A 21,990-nucleotide genomic window follows, 5' to 3' on the forward strand; every position below is an offset into this window, starting at 1 on the left:
GCCAAATGACTTGGACAAGACTGCCCCAAGGGTTTAAAAATTCACCTACCCTATTTGGTTCAGCTCTAAGTCAGGATCTACTGGATTTCGAGTCCATCCCAGGAGAGTGTGTATTGTTACAGTATGTAGATGACTTGTTGATAGCAGCAGTTACAAAAGAAATCTGTCAGCAAGCAACGCACGATCTACTACACATTCTCTGGAAGGCAGGATACAAGGTGTCTAGAAAGAAGGCTCAGTTGTGTTTGCCAACTGTCAAATATCTGGGATTCCATATCTCTGAAGGTCAAAGAATTATGGGGCCAGAGAGAAAAGAAGCTGTGTGCCAAATACCGATACCCAAGAATAGAAGACAAGTGCGAGAATTCTTGGGGGCAGCAGGCTTCTGTAGGATATGGATTCCCAGCTACGCGATACTGGCAAAACCTCTGTACGCAGCTATCAAAGGTACAGAGCACGACCCCTTCTTATGGACTCAAGAACAGCAAACGGCATTTGAAGATGTGAAGAAGGCTTTGATGAGTGCCCCAGCATTAGGTCTACCTGATCACACACGACCATTCTACCTGTATGTACATGAGCAAAGAAGAATGGCTGTGGGAGTATTGACACAGTACTTGGGATCATGGCAAAGACCTGTTGCCTACATGTCTAAGCAATTGGATGCAGTGGCCAGCGGACTTCCACCTTGTCTAAGAGCCGTAGCTGCAGCCGCCCTGCTAGTAGCTGAAGCTGATAAACTCACTCTGGGTCAAGAACTTTATGTACGAGTCCCACATGCAGTACAGACGTTGTTGGATTACAAAGGAAATCATTGGTTTAGTAACAGCCGTATGACCAAGTATCAAGCAATGTTGTGTGAAAACCCAAGAGTGCATTTAGAGACTGTAAACACCTTAAATCCAGCTACCCTTTTGCCACAACCTACTGAAAGTCAACATGATTGTTTGGAAGTAATGGATGAAGTATTTTCAAGTAGACCAGATCTTCGTGATTTTCCCATCCAGAACCCCGATGTTCAATATTATACCGACGGCAGTAGTTATGTGAAAGAAGGGATCCGCTATGCAGGATATGCAGTAACAACAATAGACAAGGTGATAGAAGCTCGGCCACTGGCGAAAGGAACATCAGCACAAAAGGCAGAATTGATAGCACTGACACGAGCGTTACAATTGGCTGAAGGTTTAAGAGTGAACATCTACACGGACTCCAAATATGCGTTTTTAACCACTCATGCCCACGGAGCTTTGTATAAAGAAAGAGGACTACTGAATTCAGAAGGCAAAGAAATCAAGTACGCGGCTGAAATCCTACAACTATTGGAAGCAGTGTGGGAGCCGAAAGAAGTCGGTATCATACATTGTCGAGCGCATCTGAGAGGAGATGGTGATGTAACCAAGGGAAATCGGATGGCAGATAGTGCAGCTAAGCGTGCTGCTGAATCAGGAAGACAGGAATATGTGGGGCATATAGCTGCACTTATACCAACTCCACTGTCTCAATGGACTCCAGTTTATACAGCTCAAGAAGAGGAGTGGTTAAAGACTGAACCAGGAAAGTATTTGGAGAACAAGTGGTATCAGCTAGAAGATGGAAGAATAGTCATACCAGCATCACTAGCGGTAGAAATTGTCCAAAATTATCACAACGGGACGCATTCTGGGAGAGACAGCACAGAAGAATCTCTCAGAAAACATTTCTACATACCAAGATTGTCCAACTTGACTCAGGCCATTGTACGAAGATGTGTAACGTGTGCTAAAAATAATGCAAGACAAGGACCAGTAAAGCCACCAGGAGTCCAGTTTATGGGGGGACTCCCCATGTCCGATTTACAAATTGACTTTACAGTGATGCCTAAATCGGGTGGACATCGCTACCTGCTGGTAATTGTGTGCACCTATTCAGGCTGGGTAGAAGCATGTCCTACTCGTACAGAGAAAGCAGGAGAAGTTGTGAGATTCCTGCTACGAGAAATAATACCCCGATATGGACTACCCTGCTCTATAGGATCGGACAATGGTCCAGCTTTTGTTCATCAGTGCCTACAACAACTGACTCATATGCTTGGTATAAAGTGGAGGCTTCATACAGCATATAGACCCCAGAGTTCTGGTAAGGTAGAGAGAATGAATAGAACTATTAAGAATCAGTTGGCTAAAATGTGTCAGGAAACCCAACTTAAGTGGAACGTTCTCTTACCCATAGCTCTATTGCGAATCCGCAGTACCCCTACCAGAAGGATGGGCCTCTCTCCTTTTGAAATCATGTATGGGCGACCACCTCCCGTACTTGGTAACTTAAGGGGGGACTTGAGTCAGTTGGGAGAAGGAATTACCCGGCAGCAGGTTGTAGAGTTGGGTAAGACTATGGAGGAGGTACAGAAATGGGTACAAGATAGATTACCTGTGAATATTTATCCCCCAGTTCATAGTTACCATCCAGGAGACCAAGTGTGGATTAAAGAGTGGAATAATGTACCGTTAGGGCCCAAGTGGAGAGGTCCTTATGTTGTTCTTTTGTCTACCCCTACAGCGATAAAAGTAGCCGAAGTGACTCCGTGGATACATCACTCCAGGGTTAAACCAGCAGCAGTCGATTCTTGGCAAGTTACAGCAGATCCAGAGAATCCCTGCAAGATCCGGTTAAAACGCACGACTCAGTCGGAGTAACGAGGAACTATTGTGGATTACAAATTTTATTATTTTTGGGATTTGGTGCGTGAGTGAGAAGGCCATAATAAAGCCTGTCCGCCCACCGACGTATAGTGTATAAGCCAGGGAAAGTCTCGAAGGGACTCCTGTGAAGACGAGCAGAACTCCATTCCCTGCAGCCCTTACATCCTGGAAGCTGAGGTGCCTTCGCACGGACGAAGACTGAGGATGACGGCGAAAGATGTGTTTTTGATAATGTTTATTTATGTGTATTTTTATATTCAGGAAGGTAGAGGTACCGACACTCCTAGCTGTGAGGTATGCATTAAGACTACAAGAACAGGTAACCATATTTCCCAAACCCTAATTTGGCATTCACAATACGAGTGTAAAGGAGATGTATCGAGATGTAGATACCTAAATATAGACTATAGTGTGTGCCATTTAGGAGTAGGAGAACCTAAGTGCTTCAGTCCAGAGTATCAACCTCGTACAATTTGGTTGACTCTCAGGAATGGAGATCCTCAGGGGACCCTAATTAATAAGACGGTGTTAGAATCCGTACATTCTTCGGGTGTTCTGCTATTTGATGCGTGTAAAGCGATATCAAGTGGTAGGAAGCCGTGGAATGTATGTGGGGATCTTAGATGGGAGAGGACGTATGGGTCTAATGATAAATATATTTGTCCCAGTAGTAAAAATAAATATGTGAGTCCTAGATGCCCAAATAAAGACTATAACTTTTGCCCATATTGGTCTTGTGTGGGGTGGGCAACTTGGGGACAAACAGTAGACAAAGACATGATAGTGACTAAGTTGCCTACAAGCCCATATTGTAAGTCTATGGAATGCAATCCCATCCATATACTTATAAATAACCCCGATAAGTTCTTAGACAAGTATGGCAATTTATTTGGGTTTCAAATATACGGGACGGGTTTAGATCCTGGGACAGTGTTGTTTATAGGGATAGAGACTGATACGGTATCCTCCCAAACTCATCAAGTATACCATTCCTTTTATGAAGAGATGAGCATAGATAATAAGATCCCCCATAATGCTAAAAACCTGTTCATTGACTTAGCTGAAAGTATTGCCGGTAGTCTTAATGTTACCAACTGCTATGTGTGTGGAGGTACTAACATGGGAGACCAATGGCCTTGGGAAGCAAAGGAGGTAATGTCCGGTTCTGAGGCAGTTGACCAATTAATATCTACACAAGCCGATTATCATATGAGTGTTAGAGGTAAATCTGAGTGGAGATTAAAGACCTCCATCATAGGTTATGTTTGCATAGCAAGGAAAGGAATAATGTATAATACTTCTGTAGGAGAATTAACTTGTCTAGGGCAAAAGGCTTATGATGATGATACAAAGAATACAACTTGGTGGTCGGCTTCAAATGTCTCAGAACCACCTAACCCGTTTGCTAGATACGCCAATTTAAAGGATGTGTGGTTTGATTTATCCATCACATCTACCTGGAGAGCCCCAGCAAATTTGTACTGGATCTGTGGTAAGAAAGCCTATTCGGAGTTGCCACAGGACTGGGAAGGGGCATGTGTGTTGGGTATGCTCAAACCATCCTTCTTCTTGTTACCGATTGAAACAGGTGAGACTTTAGGTGTTAAAGTGTATGATGTGAATCATAGGAAGAAAAGGGGACCCATAGAGATAGGCGCCTGGGAAGATGATGAATGGCCTCCCCAGCGTATTATAGATTATTATGGGCCAGCCACGTGGGCAGAAGATGGTACCTTTGGTTATAGAACCCCTATTTATATGCTCAACCGTATTATAAGATTACAGGCGGTGGTTGAGATTATTACTAACGAAACATCACAAGCGCTCAATCTTCTAGCGAAGCATAATACCAGGATGAGGACAGCAGTCTACCAAAATAGATAAGCCTTGGATTACCTTTTGGCAGTAGAGGGAGGTGTATGTGGGAAGTTTAACCTGAGCAATTGCTGTCTTCAAATAGATGACGAAGGGCAAGCAATAGCTGAGCTTACTAGCCATATGGTTAAACTAGCGCATGTGCCTACTCAGGTATGGAAAGGGTATAATCCAAGTAGTTGGTTTGGTAGCTGGTATGAGTGGTTTGGAGGGCTTAAGGCAGTGGTAGGTGGAGTCCTACTGATTTTAATGTTGTGTCTACTCCTGCCGTGTCTTATACCCTTAGTAGTTAGGTCTGTGCAAAGCCTGATAGAAAATATAGCAGAGAGGAAGGCTGCTGCACAGATAATGGCAATTTATAAATATGAGGCTCTAGATCAGGGAGAACCAATGCAGGAAGATGAGTGTTGAAGATTCACGTCATAAGTTAAGTCTGGTCTGGTTCAAGGTAACTTGCGGTGTATGCAAACCAAGGTTAAGTGATGCCTCAAGTAATTGTGAAATATCAAGAGGCATCAAAGGGGGGAATGTGGTGGAGTCTCTGTAAAAATAAATTTAGTAGGCCGAGATTACCACGTGGCATGTGTACGTGCATATGCTGACGTATCGATCAGTTGGTTGCACGAGGCAAGATACGATCAGTAGTGTACGGAGCATGTGCAAGAATACAGGATGTAGTATCCCCCCTCCTCCATTGTGCTGGACAAGCCATGCGGTCAAGCAGGAAGTTAATTCTTATTTGTATTGATTGGTCAAGAGAATGTGCGGGTGGAGCTTAATATGGGAGGAGTTATGTGCCTATATAAGGAGCCTGCACTATTGTCCGGGGCTCAGAACTTGTGGTATTTTGGTGACGCTAGTCCCTCTGAGTCCCGATCGGTGATCCAATAAAGAATCTCTTCCTTCCTGAAGAAACCTGTGTCCATCTCTCTGTGCTTCGCTTCCGTCAGTTTCTCCGGTATCAGTACTTATACTGGTTTCATTTAATTAATCTAAATGAATTAAAATTTTCCTAATAGCATGATATATGACTGGATAAATCACGATCAGATTTCGATATTTCGAAATCTTAGTTAAATAAGAAGTACATAGTTATAACCATTCCATTCTGCAGATGGAATTAGAATAATGATGTATTTATGTGATTTATCACATGTTAGCATATCGCAATATTTATCCAGGTGTATTGATTTGCTCTAAAATAAGATAAAATATCTGTTTAGGCAAGTTAAAATTCTGCTTATAGAACATGGTAGATTACTCTTATTGGATGGTTCTAGGAAATGACTAATGAGCTGGTTTAAATGTTATTTTATTTAAAATTACATGAGAATAGATCTTAATTACCTAGGAGGTCTAACCAGCATTGAAAGGGTTATTCTAACTGTCAGCTAAAGTTTTATGGCCTTAAGCTGCAAGCTCTGTGTGTGTAGGTTTCACTTTCGTTTCTCTGTGAAGCCCATCATAAATCATTGTCTTGACAATCGAAGCTGTGTTAACCATTGGAAAATGTATTGCCATGTATATTGCATACTCATGTTATACTGAATATTCATTGATTATTATCACGCATGTTACATATTATTATTATTTAATTTGTCACAATAAATTGTATCTATTTATATGGAATACATTTCACTTACACGATAACGATCTTTGGGATCTGAGAATTGAAATAGTGGGCAATTCTCAACTGTTTACTATTATTATCCCATAAATATCCCCACAGTGCTTTCTCCCACCCTATACCACCTTTTCACAACCTATGGCCCACTGGGGTGGCACCAACGCAGGACTCTTTTGGGAGGAGGGAAAGCTTGTGATAGCTACATGGGAAGCCCTACGGGGCTGAAGAATCAAGGGCCGGTTCACTTGGCTCAACCTGCTACCATACCTGATACGCACCCGTGTCGACAGAGACATCTCAAGCGGGAGGACTCGTACCAACAGGTTCAGGGGGGGACGGTGAACAATAGGTAGACAAAGCATTATGGGCTTGTGAGGGGAGCGGGCGGGAGGGCAAAACACACAAGAATGTATAAATGTGCATGGGGGGTACCATAGAGCCAGCGGGTCCCAAAAAGCAGAGTTCCTAGACCAGCAACTCTGAGTTGGGAAGATGGGGGAGGGAACGGGTGAGAGGGGGGGGATTTGGGACCCATCTGATAGTCGCCTGGCACAGCTGGAGCATAGGTACAGGGGGAGTAGCTGGAGGTTAGCGTGAGCGATACCACCCCATACCCCTCAAGTCTAAGTGAGGCTACAAAAAAGGTACACTGAGGTGGGATAAGGGGGAGGCGCATAAGTAGAACAGGAGGTAAGGGGAACGTGAGGGGTACTCAATGCTGCACTCACTGTATGTATGTTCTATTCTGTGATCCAAGTGGGGAGGAAATGTAATGCAATGTGTGATATGCATTCTATATAGTCATACAGCCATAACGGCACCTCCACTGAGACGACTGGTAATGAACCTCCCCCCAGGCCCTGCCCTGTACCCTGTGGACCGCACGACACGCACGGCACACCGAGGCACCACCCTGCCCACGCTCTCGACCCCAGACCTAGACTCGACACGAAGTAGTCATTGGTTTCGGCCGCCACTCCCCGACCGAAACTGTACATGACACCCCCGACCACTACTTTGCTTAGATGCCCTACGTTATCCAAATCTCCCGACCAACAACGCTCAATTCCATGATCATAAATCGTCCCATCTCGCGGTCATCCACACCATATTACCCCAGGGGAGGAGGGCAAATGAGGGACATAACGGAGTGGGACACCCGCCTCCGCCCCTACACGGTATCCCCCTGATAAGCTGAAAATAACGACAATAGTGATAGCCGCTGGTGGCCCAAGATAGGGACCAATGCTTACAGTAACACGGGCAAAAGACATTCAAACGCTCTCACGCTCTCACGGTGGTGGCACACCCGTTGGGTAATCTCGGACTCATGTACCTAAAACGATATCTAGAAAACACATCCTAATTTAGTGATAAAACAAGGAAACAACCACTAACCCCCGACAAGTTCGCGTGAACAAACCCAAACCACGGGGAGTCGATAGTTGGAGGTCGTTGGACACTGCCTGACAGGCCCGACTACCGGCTGCTGCCGTGGTCACGCGAACCAGCTCTCCCAGGAGGGACTACCGACACCTACCTCTAGGTGCCGTAACCGTCTCCCTCTGGGGACGGAGAATTCATCTTCACCTTCACACCCCCCCTCCCTGCGCAGTCGTGCAGACAGGGGTCTCTTCCTACTCCAACTCAACCCCTTCTCTATCCCCTGCATCGTTCTCCCTATGATTCTGACCCAGCCTCCCCGCGATTACCCCCCCCCCCCCTCCCATTGCCATAGTGCCCGCGGAACTCCCATAGGGACGGGGATAGCCTTTTTACCTGCCGGGTATATTCTTATTCCGTAAACTAGGAGTTGTTTATCCCATTGTACAGCGCTACGGAATTTGCAGTCGCTATATAAATGATTAAATAATAACATTAAAGGGTCACTACAAGGAAGGGGTTTTACTTACCCGGATACAGCGCCGGGATCCTCCTGATTAGAACCACCCCTACCCTTCCCATGAATATTAGAACCACCCCTACCCCTTCCATGCACAAAAGAACTCCACCTACCCCTTCCATGCATATTAACCCCCTACCCCTTCCATGCATATTAGTACCCCCCTAACCACTTCCATGCATATTAGTACCCCCTAACCCCTTCCATGCATATTAGAACCCACCCTACCTCTTCCATTCATATTAGTACTCCTCTAACCCCTTCCAATAATTTTTCTACCTCCCCCTCCTCCCATCCATATTAGTAGCCCCCCTAAACCCTTCCAATTATTTTTCTACCTACCCCTCTCCCCCTATCCTTATTAGTAGCCCCCCTAACCCTTTCCAATTATTTTTCTGCCATGTTAACTAACGCCAGTGCTGGAGTGCCGCCGTGTTTACATTAAAAGGCCTGCAGGGACAGGCTATAGACACCAGAACCACTACATTAAGCTGCAGTGCTTCTGGGGACTATAGTGTTTCTTTAATGTGAGGTAAATTAGAGATTAGTGCCACGAATAATATGCTAGATTGCCTACTTACAACCAGATGAGGATGATGATGGGCTCTAGCTGCAGTCTGGCTCCACTGGTCTGGTGTAGAACAGGCTCTCTGGAGGCTGTTTGTAACTGTGGTCCCAAAAATCAATGTTCTGTGAGAACGGGAAGCAGCTCCATTTTTTGGGGGCCCTTTACACAGCTCAAGGTCTGGGTCCCAGGGTCCACCTTCACGTTCCACTAATGGGGTGGAGTGTGTAGGGGATGTCCTGATATGTGTGTAAGGAATGCATTGTGTGAATCTGTGTTTGTATGTGTAAGGGCTGCAAGGTGTGATTCTGTGTATGTACGGGATGCTGTGTGTGCGTCTGTAAGGGGTGCATTGAGTGTGTGTACGGGGTACATTGAGTGTGTGTAAGGAATGCATTGTGTGTTTCTGTGTGTGTAAGGATTGCATGATTGTGTGAGTGTGCACGGGGTGCATTGAGTGTGTGTAAGGATGAATTGTGTGTTTCTGTGTGTGTAAGGGTGGCATGATTGTGTGATTGTGTGTGTGTGTGATGGATGTCAATCTCTCTCCCTCGTCACTCTCTTTCTCCCCCTCCCTCCCTCCCTTGTCACTCTCTCTCCCCCTCCCTTGTCACTCTTTCTCCCCCTCTCTCCCCCTCCCTGTTTCTTTCTCCCCCTGTTTCTTTCTCCCCCCTCCCTGTTTCTTTACCCCCCCTGTTTCTTTATCCCCCCATCCCTCCCTCCCTGTTTCTTTATCCCCCCCTCCCTCCCTGTTTCTTTATCCCCCCCATCCTCCCTGTTTCTTTATCCACCCTCCCTGTTTCTTTATCCCCCCCTCCCTCCCTGTTTCTTTATCCCCCCTCCTTCCCTGTTTCTTTATCCCCCCCTCCCTGTTTCTTTATCCCATCCCTCCCTCCCTGTTTCTTTATCCCCCCTCCCTCCCTGTTTCTTTATCCCCCCCCTGTTTCTTTATCCCCCCTCCCTGTTTCTTTATCCCCCCCTCCCTCCCTGTTTCTCCCCTCCCTCTCTGTTTCTTTCTTCCCCCCTCCCCTACCTGTGTTGTAGCGTGGCCGAGCTCTGTACTGTCCGCGGGTACAGGGAGCTTTTGTTTCCTGTACCCGGTGGACTAACAGGAAGTGCACACTCAGTGTTCACTTCCTTTTAGTCCGGCCGGGTACAGGAGACAGATGCTCCCTGTACAGGCGGACTATACAGGGCTCGGCCACGCTACAGTGAGGGAGTGACAGGAGGGAGCGCTGAGCGCTTCCCTCCTGTCAGCCCCTCTCCTCTGGCTGCGCCCGGGAGGTGCGCCCTCATGGACGCACCAGCCCAGGCAGAGCTGCAGCCGCCTGAGGCTCTCTGCAGAGCGCTCGGGCGGCTGCAGCAAAAGGGGGGCCGGCGGAGCTGGGGGGGATTTCCCCATTACCTGTCCCCCCGCATGATTTGCTGGGGGGGATGCGTCCCCCCCATCCCCCCGGTTCCTACGCCCATGCTCTAGACACATTTCGATTGCTTTCCTACAGGAAACACATTTTAAGGAAGGACATGCTCCGCTGCTGAAAAGCAAACACTATCCCAACGTGGCCTATAGCAATCACCCGACCGCTCGTAGGGTGGGTGTGGCGGTCCTCCTCCATGCTAAACTACAGTTCCGGGAAACGGAACGGATGGTCGACCCTAACGGCAGATATCTGTTCCTCAAGGGTGATATCCAGGATCGTAGGTATACATTCGCGACGATCTATGTGCCGAATACCAACCAATCACACTACATTCGTAAAACTCTCTCCAAACTCTCCTCATTCACAGAGGGCACGTTGATCGTTGGCGGGGACCTCAATGTACCCCTCATCCCCCTAACAGACTCATCCACGGGACACAGTTGCATCTCCCAAGGAGCCCTCCGGAGTATACAGAAATCACTTAAGAACCTCAGGCTAGTGGACTGCTGGCGCGCAATGAACCCGGCGGACAGGGAAAACACCCACTACTCTGTGATACATAAGCGCTACGCGAGGATCGATTATATCTTTCTCCAACAGGAGCACCTCGACGCCATCCAAAAAGTAGAAATTGGATCGTCAAGCTGGTCGGATCATGGACCTGTGACCCTACAAATGGACTTCCCTAGAGTACGCCCATCCACTTGGACATGGAGGCTTCAGGACTCTCTGCTCTTAGACCCAGCAGTGAAGGAACGGGTCACCGAGGAACTCACTTCCTATTTCACATTAAACGCCACAGACGAACTATCCGCGACAACGATATGGGAAGCCCACAAAAGTGTGCTCAGAGGTACACTGATGCACTTAGCCTCTAAAAAGAAAAGGGAATCCCGAAGACATATGACGGAATTATTGACACGCATAAATGTCCTCGAACTACAACACAAACGCTCCCACCTCGAGGAGACCTATAAGAAATTACTGGAAGCCAGAAGATCATTACATACCCACATGACAACTCGATACTACAGCTCCCTACAACGCTCAAAGGGGGGAGGCTGTTGGCCAGAATGCTTAGAGGACCCCAGAGCATGACCCAGGTCCATAAGCTACGAACATCAGATGGCACGACCACGCAATTCCCGGATAAAATAGCATCCGAGTTTCGCTCGTATTACGCCTCGCTATATAACATCCCTGGACCGACACTCGCGGAGGAGATGGCAGTCAGACGGGACAGAATAAGGAGCTACATTGAATCACACGTGGGGACACGACTGCAGCAAGGAGAGTCAGAGATGTTGGATACACCGATCACGGAAGCAGAAGTAGCGGGAGCGATCAAGGCCGCAAAAACGGGAAGTGCACCGGGCCCTGCCGGCTTTACCTTGGACTACTATAAGAAATTCCGAACCATATTGCTCCCGAACCTCACCAACGCATTTAACGCTCTGGTAAACGGCGCCCAGTTCTGACACGAGTCCCTGGCGGCAACTATAACGGTCCTCCCGATACCGGGGAAGGATCCCGAACTATGCAGCAGCTACAGACCAATCTCACTGCTGAATGTAGATGTGAAGCTTTTTACCAAAATCCTATCCACCAGAATTGGGGGAATACTCCAAAAACTGGTCCACCCAGACCAGACGGGGTTCATCCCCGGAAGGGAGGCAAGGGATAGCACCCTTAGAGTACAGTCCATCCATCACCTGGCGAAGAAGTCAAATGACAAGCTCCTACTATTGTCAACGGATGCGGAAAAAGCATTCGACCGGGTTGACTGGACGTTCCTTATAGCCACGCTTCAAGAAATGGGCTTCGGGGAGAACACGATGAAATGGATTGATGCGCTATACTGATGCCCCAACGCAAAGGTGAGAGTGAACGGAGCGCTTACCGATTCCTTCCCGATTCACAATGGGACGAGACAGGGATGCCCACTCTCCCCCATGCTCTTTGCTCTGGCCCTTGAACCGTTCCTAGAGGCAGTGCGCAACTCAGATGACATCAAAAGCAGTAATACAGCACACAAGGTAGCTGCATATGTGGATGATCTTCTATTTTTTACCACGGACCCGGAAGCGATGATGCCCCACCTGGTCACCATGATCACAAACTACGGAGAGATCTCAGGATTCAAACTGAACATGAATAAATGCGAAGTACTCAACATCAACATTCCGACAGCCCAAGCAAACGCATTGAAAAACCAGTTCCCATTCCGATGGTGCGCAAACCACATGCGATACCTAGGTATAGCACTAACCAGAGACCTGGGTGACATGTACCGAACAAACTTCTTACCGCTGCTGCAACAAATACAACAGGATCTGAAAACATGGGCATACCCCCACATATCGTGGTTCGGCCGGATTGCAATTCTCAAGATGAATATACTACCGTGGCTATTATATCTCTATCAGACGATCCCACAAGCCCTACCGACGGCATATTTCACATCATTTCGATCCGCGATGGTAAAGTTCGTCTGAAATGGGAAACAGGCAAGGCTCCCACAGGAAGTCCTATGCTTACCTCGAGCGTGGGGGGGACTGGCGCTCCCTGACCTACGCAAATACCATCATGCGACAGTCCTACAACGTGTACTGGAATGGCATACCCAACTGGCACACAAACAATGGATCGACCTAGACAAAAACCATATAGGCCCCTCCTTCCTGACATCAGTATGGAACTCGAAGAGGTTGCCACGGGTGATTCTGGAACCGACCTCTACTGTAGCGCTGACACTGAAAGCGTGGGATACCATCAGGAGAGCTCCTCACGTGTCTCAAACACCAAGCCCGATGATTCAGATACAACATAATCCTCAGATAGGGGAGGGCTGCCGCCGACGGCATGGACCCCATACCCATCCCCATACATAGGGTACTAAACAACACGGGCATGACTCCCCTGTGGGAACTACTGGAGGGCAACCAACCCACCAGCTTACAAACCTTCCGTTATATGCAACTCAGATCGTACTATCAGACACTCCCGGGCAAGGAAATGCTACATCGGGACTTAACATGGTTCGAAACACTCTGCGATAACAAAACTACCCTAGATAAGGCGATATCCCTTCTGTATCAACACATGTCATTTGATATGAAAGACCCCACAGCACTGCCTTATGAACTATACGGTATCTTGTTATTTCATGACATATTAAAGGAGAACATGTGCAACGAGTACAGGACTGTTACCAAAGCCGTCAGCTTTTCAAAACAGTCAGCTTTTCCATGGAATTCTGCTTAAAGAAGATTTATCAAATTATCTACAATCCCACTATATGGCGGGGAACCATCATCAATCCAAAGCCTGAATGTTTTCTTTTTGTACTACAGTGGTGTCGTTGCTTAGGGTTCGAAATTTCCATTTACCTCCTTGCCAAAATCCAGTGGATATTCAGCCCTTGAGAGTGATCAGAGCAACACAGAGCATGTTTGGTACTTTACACATGGGGAATGTGAGGGCTGGCAAGGGGATAAGATAGGCAATTGCCCCCAGGATCACTAACTTTTTGGGACTTAGACTCACACCATTCTTCTGTTAATTAGAATAGCAGAAGGTGCATTTGGATGCTATTGGCAGAGTACTGCAGGTATAAAGCTGCAGGCAGGATTTGTGCAGGTCCTTTGCTAGCCCAGTACTGTGTAGATTTGTGCATAGGGTGGTGATTCACAAGTAGGCTGCAGGCTGCAGTATCTGTGGTTGACCAGGAGATGTCCCTGGAGGTGTTTGCAAGTGACCACCGGAGTTGAGACAGTGCTCACTACATTGATAAACCATGCTGGTTTGTCATTGATCACAGTGGAATTGTGGGAAACAATTGGGTTTCTTAGGAATGTCATAGGTGGAGTCACATACTCTTATGACTATAGTAACACCAAACTTTGTAAGCTTCTCTATACATTTGCTTAAGGCTGCATTGTTTAGATTGTGTGTGATATGGAATCTAAGATATTTTTAAGTAATAAAAATAGGGAATGGGCTATTCTTACCAGCCATTTCAAATTTAGAAAAAGGAACTAGATGAAAATAATAAAAACATTTTTTTAAAAAGTAAAAATAATTTTAAAAGACAGTTTTTTTTCTACTCCATACAAAGAAACACTCTGTGCTGTCGTGGTATACGTAAGTGATCTTTAAACCCACAGGTTTGTTTTTCCCCCAAAACACAGAACATCATTGCACAATACAAAGGTATCAACATAATATTACACATTTCATTCTTAAATTGTTTATACGTTTTGTTGAATGCCTACTATTGACAACAATGAACAGTTTGATCACAGTAAATGGGACCAATCAGTGTGGGAGATGTGTAGCATGCCGTTTCATTGCCAAAGGTTCAAAAACACTCACAGACTCCACCAACACCATTGTAATTCCCATAAAACAATTTTTTAATTGCAATACCTCTGGGGTGATCTATTTGCTGACATGCAAATGCGGCATCAAATATGTGAGTAAAACCATACGCCTATTTAAGAGACGGATAATGGAACATATCCACTCGGTAACCTCAAATAGGGACACCTCAGTCGCTAGGCATGTCTGGTCCCATCACATGGATACACCTCAATGTATGAAATTTGCAGGAATTGAAAAGATCCAAATGGGTAGAAGAGGAGGTGATTTGGACCAGACCCTCAAAAGAAGGGAATGTTACTGGATCCATAAACTTGATACCTTATCACCCAAGGGGTTAAATGAGGGGTTTACGTTTACCCCTTTCATTGATTAATCATAAGGAGTAAGGCTCTGTACTTATAAATATGTATATATATGTGTTGGTCAGTTTGCACCCATTTTTATTATTTTTTGCTAAATATTATAAACACCGAGGATAAATATAGGTATAAAACATAATGTGCTGATTTTTATATATCCAGGTATAAAACATAATGATACTGATCTTTATACTCAATTATCTGCAACTCCAATAGTAAGGGCAAACATCATTATATAATTTATAACAGGGTCAAGTATTGACTCATGCTATATTATATATAAATGACTAAATAATCTATGTATGATTAGAAAATAGATAGTTTATCAAGTAGCATCTCTATGATGCTCTCTTTAGGCACTGATTATGTGGCAGATAATATATAAGGAGATGTACTCCTTTAAATAATAAGACAACACAAGTTAATAATAATCAGTTGCCAAAGAAACAGCAATTGCTCTTTAATGTTCCATGCCACTATCTATGTGTATACATTGAGATCGATTTAGTGACACTGTATCCATATATATATCTTTATCAGTGATCATCAAACAATATCTGTCTGTATACACAAAAGATTACATAGATGTGGACATTTATATATCTCTACCAGTGATCAACCAATGATATTTGTCTGTATCCATAAAAGACATATTTGGAACAATCAAGCCCGTCTATAGTGACAGCCCATGTGGGCGGTATTCTGAAGTGACGAGGATTTCACTCTTGAAACCGGCTCTAAAACACGCCCCCAATGCAACGCCCAGGGGCGGACCTAATATGAATAATTATTCACGCAGGCTACCCCTGATTTCGGCGCGAGGGAGGCGTACACGTCGGCGTTCCGGATTGGATGAGTGAGTTGCAACAAACCGTATAAAAACGAGATTAGATCAGTATCACGTTTACCTTTGAAAAAGGCGCTTGAGTAGCGCCGAAACGTGCGTTAGGTTACATGTTTTCTTTAGTTTAATCACGGCACTGTTTTTTGTGCTCACTGGGTGAGGGGAGACAGATTGAGTATATGGAGGTCTAGACTACATGAGACTGTAGCAAGAATTCAAGCAGATACTTTTATAGATAGCAATCAACGCCTACCAGTATAGTTAGCTCACTGCTTTGTCCTACTGGTGGATACATTTTAACCACCTAGAGTTGTTAAAATACTCTTTAGATACTCTGGTCAGGGAGACTCTGTTTAGTGTAACCACTTATGTAGCAAGATATCTATATATCATATTAGGGTGAAGCTCAACTATACATTCGTGTAGAGTGTTTTGAATTCATCTATTATTTCAAGCTCCTGGTTCATTTCTTATCAATGGGTATATTTGCCTATGATTTATTAACAAATAACAGGGCTTAAGCACAGTTAGTGGAAGTATGGATAAACATCTGCATTAAGCATATCGGTTTATTTACTATCTATGAGTATATCTCTCTATCTGCGTACTCCTACTCAGATATAAGACCTAGGTCTCCCCTGTGTGTTTCATTAGATGTTTTAAGATTTTATATAAGTTTCCTTTTCTTTTGGGGGAATTTATATCCTATAATAAAGGTGTTTTCATTTTTATTTTTAATATATATGGGCTACACCCAGAGAACCTTTTCTTGGTGCTCCCAGGCCTATTCTGGCTAGGGATCACCTCCAGTTCAAACAGCCCAATAACTCCTGCAACAATTTACCATAAACCATAAGAACATTTGCAGTCTGTCTTGCATGTGTCAGAGAGTTATAGAAGATAGAATGTTGATGCAACAGAAGGTAAAATGTGGAATCAAGCAGTCTCTATCAGGTGTATTGTGGCAGCTACTCTCCAGCGGCCTTTCAATAACCAGACACCACCACCACCTCACTAACCACCCTCACAATTCACTCTAGGTGCAACATTTTCTGATACCACTGAACTTAGTCAGTTCTACATGACAATAGGAGCCCTGGAAGTGGAATGGAGGAACAAACAAAGGTGTAATTTCTTAGCAAATTCATTGAGTTGTATGGTATTTATATTTTTACATTTAAAATAATTATCTATGGTTCATTCATGTCGTAAGTGAATGATTTTGTTGTAACGTGGGAGCTGTAATGTGTAGGAGCAATTTTATTTGTTTCTTCAAATTTAAACAACCCACATACACACACTCATGAGAGTAGTTGAAAAGTCGTGATTTTAATATACATTTTAAATAATTAGAAAAAAAGAGCAGGATTCACGGTGGGTGCAAAAAAGTAACAAAATTAAGAAACCAAACGTCTTTGAGGTGTGTTTTTCTCCCTTAGATGAAATAATGTTGCACCATGAAATACACACTCTGGGTTCCTAGGTAAGACATTTCTGACAATCCCCAGATTCAGATAGTTCTTGACTTCTCATTCAGCACTTCCTCATTATCTGGTAGAAGCTTCTTATTCCTGGCCATATTTTGCAGAAGCATTTATAGTTCCATCAAGACAACGAAAACTGCTTTTATAGACCTTCTTGTAGCATTTGTGTCCAGTGTTCACAGCATTTCCTCAAGGACACAAGCATCCATGACTTTAAGGGGTAGCCAGAAATTCCTATTGAAGGATGGAGGACAGGTATTGGTTAAGTACATGGGGATGAGCAGATAATACACAATAATTTTCATTTCATAACAATAAAGCATCTTACAGACATATCCTAATTCACATTGGTTTTTTTTTAAGTGAGCTGTCGGAACATATTTACCCCAGATGTTGTAGAATTACTTTGACCATCAGCTTTGATGATGGTTTGTCATTCTAAAGCATTCAAAGGCATGCAAAACATCATGGGAGTTGTAGTTCTAAAACATCTGGGAATCTACTTTTAGGGCACACCTGCTCTACATAATATAAACACTACATCTCACTGTTGCAATTAGTAGCTATGGATCCCCAGGTGCCATACCTCTATTTAATAGCAAGCTATTCAAGAATGGTTTAATATAAACCGAGGGTCTTCCAGAACCAAGACAGAACCCTCATCACAGCTGCATTGATAATGAGTAACTAAAGGGACAATGTAGGCACTATAACCATTTAATCTGATTAAATTGGTTATAGTGCCTGTAGTCCTCTGTCGCTGTCCTTCCATTAACCAATTTTTAAACAGTTTAACACGGTCTGCCTTTGTTAAAGTAGGAGATCTAGCCATAGCAGAAATACTTAAGAGAGACTTCAGAGTACACAAAACTCTAAATGAATTTAAGACCTTATCTTATGTTTCATTAATATATGTTTTACAAACAGGTAAATTACAATCCATCCCACCGCAGCACTTCTGCCCACAGTCGCCGTGGTTTGACTGGGGTCCTGGAACCACTCCCTCCTGAAGCTGAATGGGGAACTCGCTCTAGCAACCCCCAGGCACTGGACCATATTCAGTCCTGGGAGCTCTAGTCCTTACAAGGGATTTCCCCGTTGAATCCTCCACACTGGAGCAGTGATCAGTGATTAGCCATTTTATTCTCCCAGTAACCAGATGACACATAGTTCTGGGAGTACAAGCTGGAATACCTTTAATCTGGCCAGATGGTCTGCTTTTATAAATTTCTGAACACAGACAAGCACGCCCATGACACTCTCACACAAAATAGGATAATCACTCCCTTATGCCTGGGAGATAATTGAGTCAGGAACTGTACAAAACTCAATTATCTCCAGGCACAAAAAACACACATTTCACAAACACCCCAAAAGTACCTTAAAAATACATTTAAAAAAAAACATAAAAGTTACATCTCCTGATAGCCCCAATCTGGGTGATCAACATATCCAAAAATCATCCAGATCGGTTTAGGGGTTTGGGAGTTCCCTGGAAGTCTTAATTTGACCAACCGCACACGAGGCTCCTGCCCAAAACAGTTCCATACAATCAGGGCTAGTGGTCGGTCTAGTTCGGTAGTTTCAAATCGAACAAACTACCGAACATAGTCAATCTTCTTACCCTGGAGCTTGTTCCCCTTGTTCGTGGGAACGTTTCCACTGAACAGTGTCTTTCTAAGTGTTATAAAACCGAACGCAGGTGATTCTGGAAGTCCAGCAGTGTTCAGGAGTTTCTGTATCTGTTTTCAGTTCCATGAACTCGGCGAGCAAACACCGCTGCCTGCGTTTGTGCAAACAAGATGGCCACCACCTCGTGGTCATCCATAGGAAATGCAGCCACCCAGACGAACACTTAGAACACTGTGGTGGAAATTGCTACAAAGTAGCAATTAGGCTTAACAAGCTCCAGGGTAGTGTCCGGTTCGTGTGGTTGTTCGGTTCCCGAACCATATAGTCCATTTACACGAACTGAGACTTTTCAGTGTATATTACAGGCACCATACTCTGTGGGCAGGAGGCTGGCAAGGATTCTCGTTTAAACTCACGTATGAAGGGGAGTTTGTCACACTTACCCTAACCAATATTGAACTCATACTACCTCTAACTCTACACCAGGGGTAGGAAACGTTTGTCATTCCAGATGTTGTGGACTTAATCTCCACTTATGCTCTGCCATCATTATGGCTGTAAGAGCATTATGGGAGATGTAGTCCAAAACATCTGGAGTGTGATAGGTTTTCTACTCCTGCCCTACATAAACCCTAACACTAACCATACCATAACAGAGAGGGATTACCATTGCTGATGTCAGTGCTAAGAGCAGCAGAGCGATTTCCCAGCTTATACAGTACAGAGTGAAATTCTAAGCTGAAGCTTGAGATGTAGTGGGTAGTGGGCTTCTGGTTTCTTTAGGCAAAAGGATGCTCCAACAATTCCAAATTGGAAAGCCAGGGTTGAAGAGATCAGGCAAATGAGGGCCTTAATGGCTTCCCTGCATGAGAGAACAGACAAATACAACTTCCCCTTACTAGATTATATGGACAAGCTAGAAAATCCAGGCTAGGCTGCTTCTGCAGATTATGCAGGGTCAGGGTCCCCTTTGGGCGGAGTCGTTTTTTTGCTCCAGTTTCTCCATTTCACTCCTTCCCCCCTGCTCCCTCTCTCTTCCTCTGCACTCACCCTTTCACCCCCTTTCCCCCTCCTATTCCGTTGTACCATCTGCCTCTCCCTTCCATATGTCTATTGTCAAGCGTACAAAATGCATGGTCTGCTCAACATTCTCACCTATTTACGGGAATTGTCCTTCCTTCCTATCCCAAAGCACATGTGTTGATAACTTTTCTTCAGAAGTATTGTGATCACTTAAAGGATAACTGTCAACCACAATAACTTTTTTATTAAATTAATGTTTGTCCCATGCTTTGAAACATACTAAATTGTCTATAGCCCCCTTGGGATTCTCACCCAATACACCAACCACATTTGTACAAGTTTGGTCCCTGCACAGTTTCTTGGAAGGGAAAGACTTGACCTCTATGAGCTGCTGGGTCCATGGAGATAAGGTGTCCGCTCTGTTACAAGCCTGGGGCTTGTATGGTGTCCTCCCTTGGCTCCATTGTAGTTCATTAATCACCTAATTATGTTACTCCTGCTTAGTATAGAAGTTGGTTGATATCCTCGTCTCTTCATTTTGGTGCTCACATTTAGGCATCATGTATTTTTCCCTGGGCATTCATCATATATTACCTTTTAGTGGCTTTAATAGCTTGATGTATTTTGTTATCGTTTTACCTTATCATATTCTTTAAAAACTTACTATGTGTGAGACAATGACAGATAATTTTTCGTTTTTGTTGCTACATTTCTGCGTACATTATCCTGACTGATTTTGTTATTTGCCAATATATCTCTCCTCATGTAAATGTGGTATGTATGTATCATTGTACAAAATAAAAAAGAAAAAAAACTTTTAAAAAAGAAAAAACAAAACAAAAAACCCTCTAAACTAAGTATACAGCAAATGTAAAAAACAGCCCCAAAACATGTCTTAGACTCAATTTTTAGGTGCCATCTTTCTGCTCCTTTAGTCAGATTCCATTTCTGACTGTTAGGCGATTGGTCAATCAATCATTGAAACGCCACCCCCATCCTCAGCAGCATAAATCCAACCCCACAGCATCTGAAGCATTCTCCCCTCAGCCCCACAATAGTGTACCTTTCCCTCCTTTCAGGGGGGAGCAGGGAAGTAACCGCTATAACACCTCCCAAAGCAATAAAATATATCATTTATTACAATGTCCTGAAAGGTTTGTTTTACATATTGATAATAATGCCATAGCAAGCCAGAAATCAGGGAAATTAAATTAGATAATTTGTCTTCAATAACTTTATTTCCTATACAGTTATCTAAGGGTGCACTAAACTTCTCACCTACTTCTGACTTCTATACCAAAAAGACCGAACTCCCCGTTTCACCAGCTGAAGAATAGTAATAACCCAATGCTTATTAGAGCTACGGTTAGGAGCCGTGAAAAGAAAATAATGGAAAGGTATGTATACATTTCCATTAATTATAATGCAAATACACTTGTTACACATGAAACCCCATATATCATGGTTAGGTAATATGTAACATTTTGTAAATAAGCTCAAAAAAGTAACGAGGAGAATAATATATGCATATATTGTTCACTATCACTTTAAATATGCAAGTCTGTAAAAAATGTCAGTTTTAAAGATCCAAATACAAAAAAATGGTAATATATCACTTCATAGTATTAATACTTTTGATAACATTAAATAGTTTCAGTAGAGAATTCATAAAGAATAACTGTCCCTTCTCTGGAAATGACAGATCCTTGTTCCTGCACACCAGTAAAAGCGATTATAACATTTACTGGAATAAGTAGTCGAGGGAGATAAGTAAATTAAAAAAACTCACATTTTTTGTCATATCGATGGCTAAGCAGGATGTGCTAGGCAAAGTTTTGCACACGTGGGCATCTGCAGAGTAGTGCCTATAACTGCATGGGAACTTGGGCATTCTACCAATACTGTCAAGTACCCTACCATGTGGGGTGGGGGGGATAAATTAATTTGCATTGTATACTATGGCTGTGACATTTAATATAAATTTAAATAAACAAATTGTCAAGAATTAAGAATTAAAAAAAACACTAGCACAGCCCATAGCTAAGTTTTATTCAATTATTAAGTTGCCCAAATGTCACAGGTGTCACTACTTAACTTGCACTTTTTAATTATCATTTTTCATTAAAAAAAAACACACAAGTTGAAAAAAATGTGTCAGTTGTAAAGCCTCAAACTAACTGATTTGGTCATCAT

This window comes from Pelobates fuscus, chromosome 7 (assembly GCF_036172605.1).
Source record: "Pelobates fuscus isolate aPelFus1 chromosome 7, aPelFus1.pri, whole genome shotgun sequence".
In the NCBI taxonomy this organism is placed as follows: domain Eukaryota; kingdom Metazoa; phylum Chordata; class Amphibia; order Anura; family Pelobatidae; genus Pelobates; species Pelobates fuscus.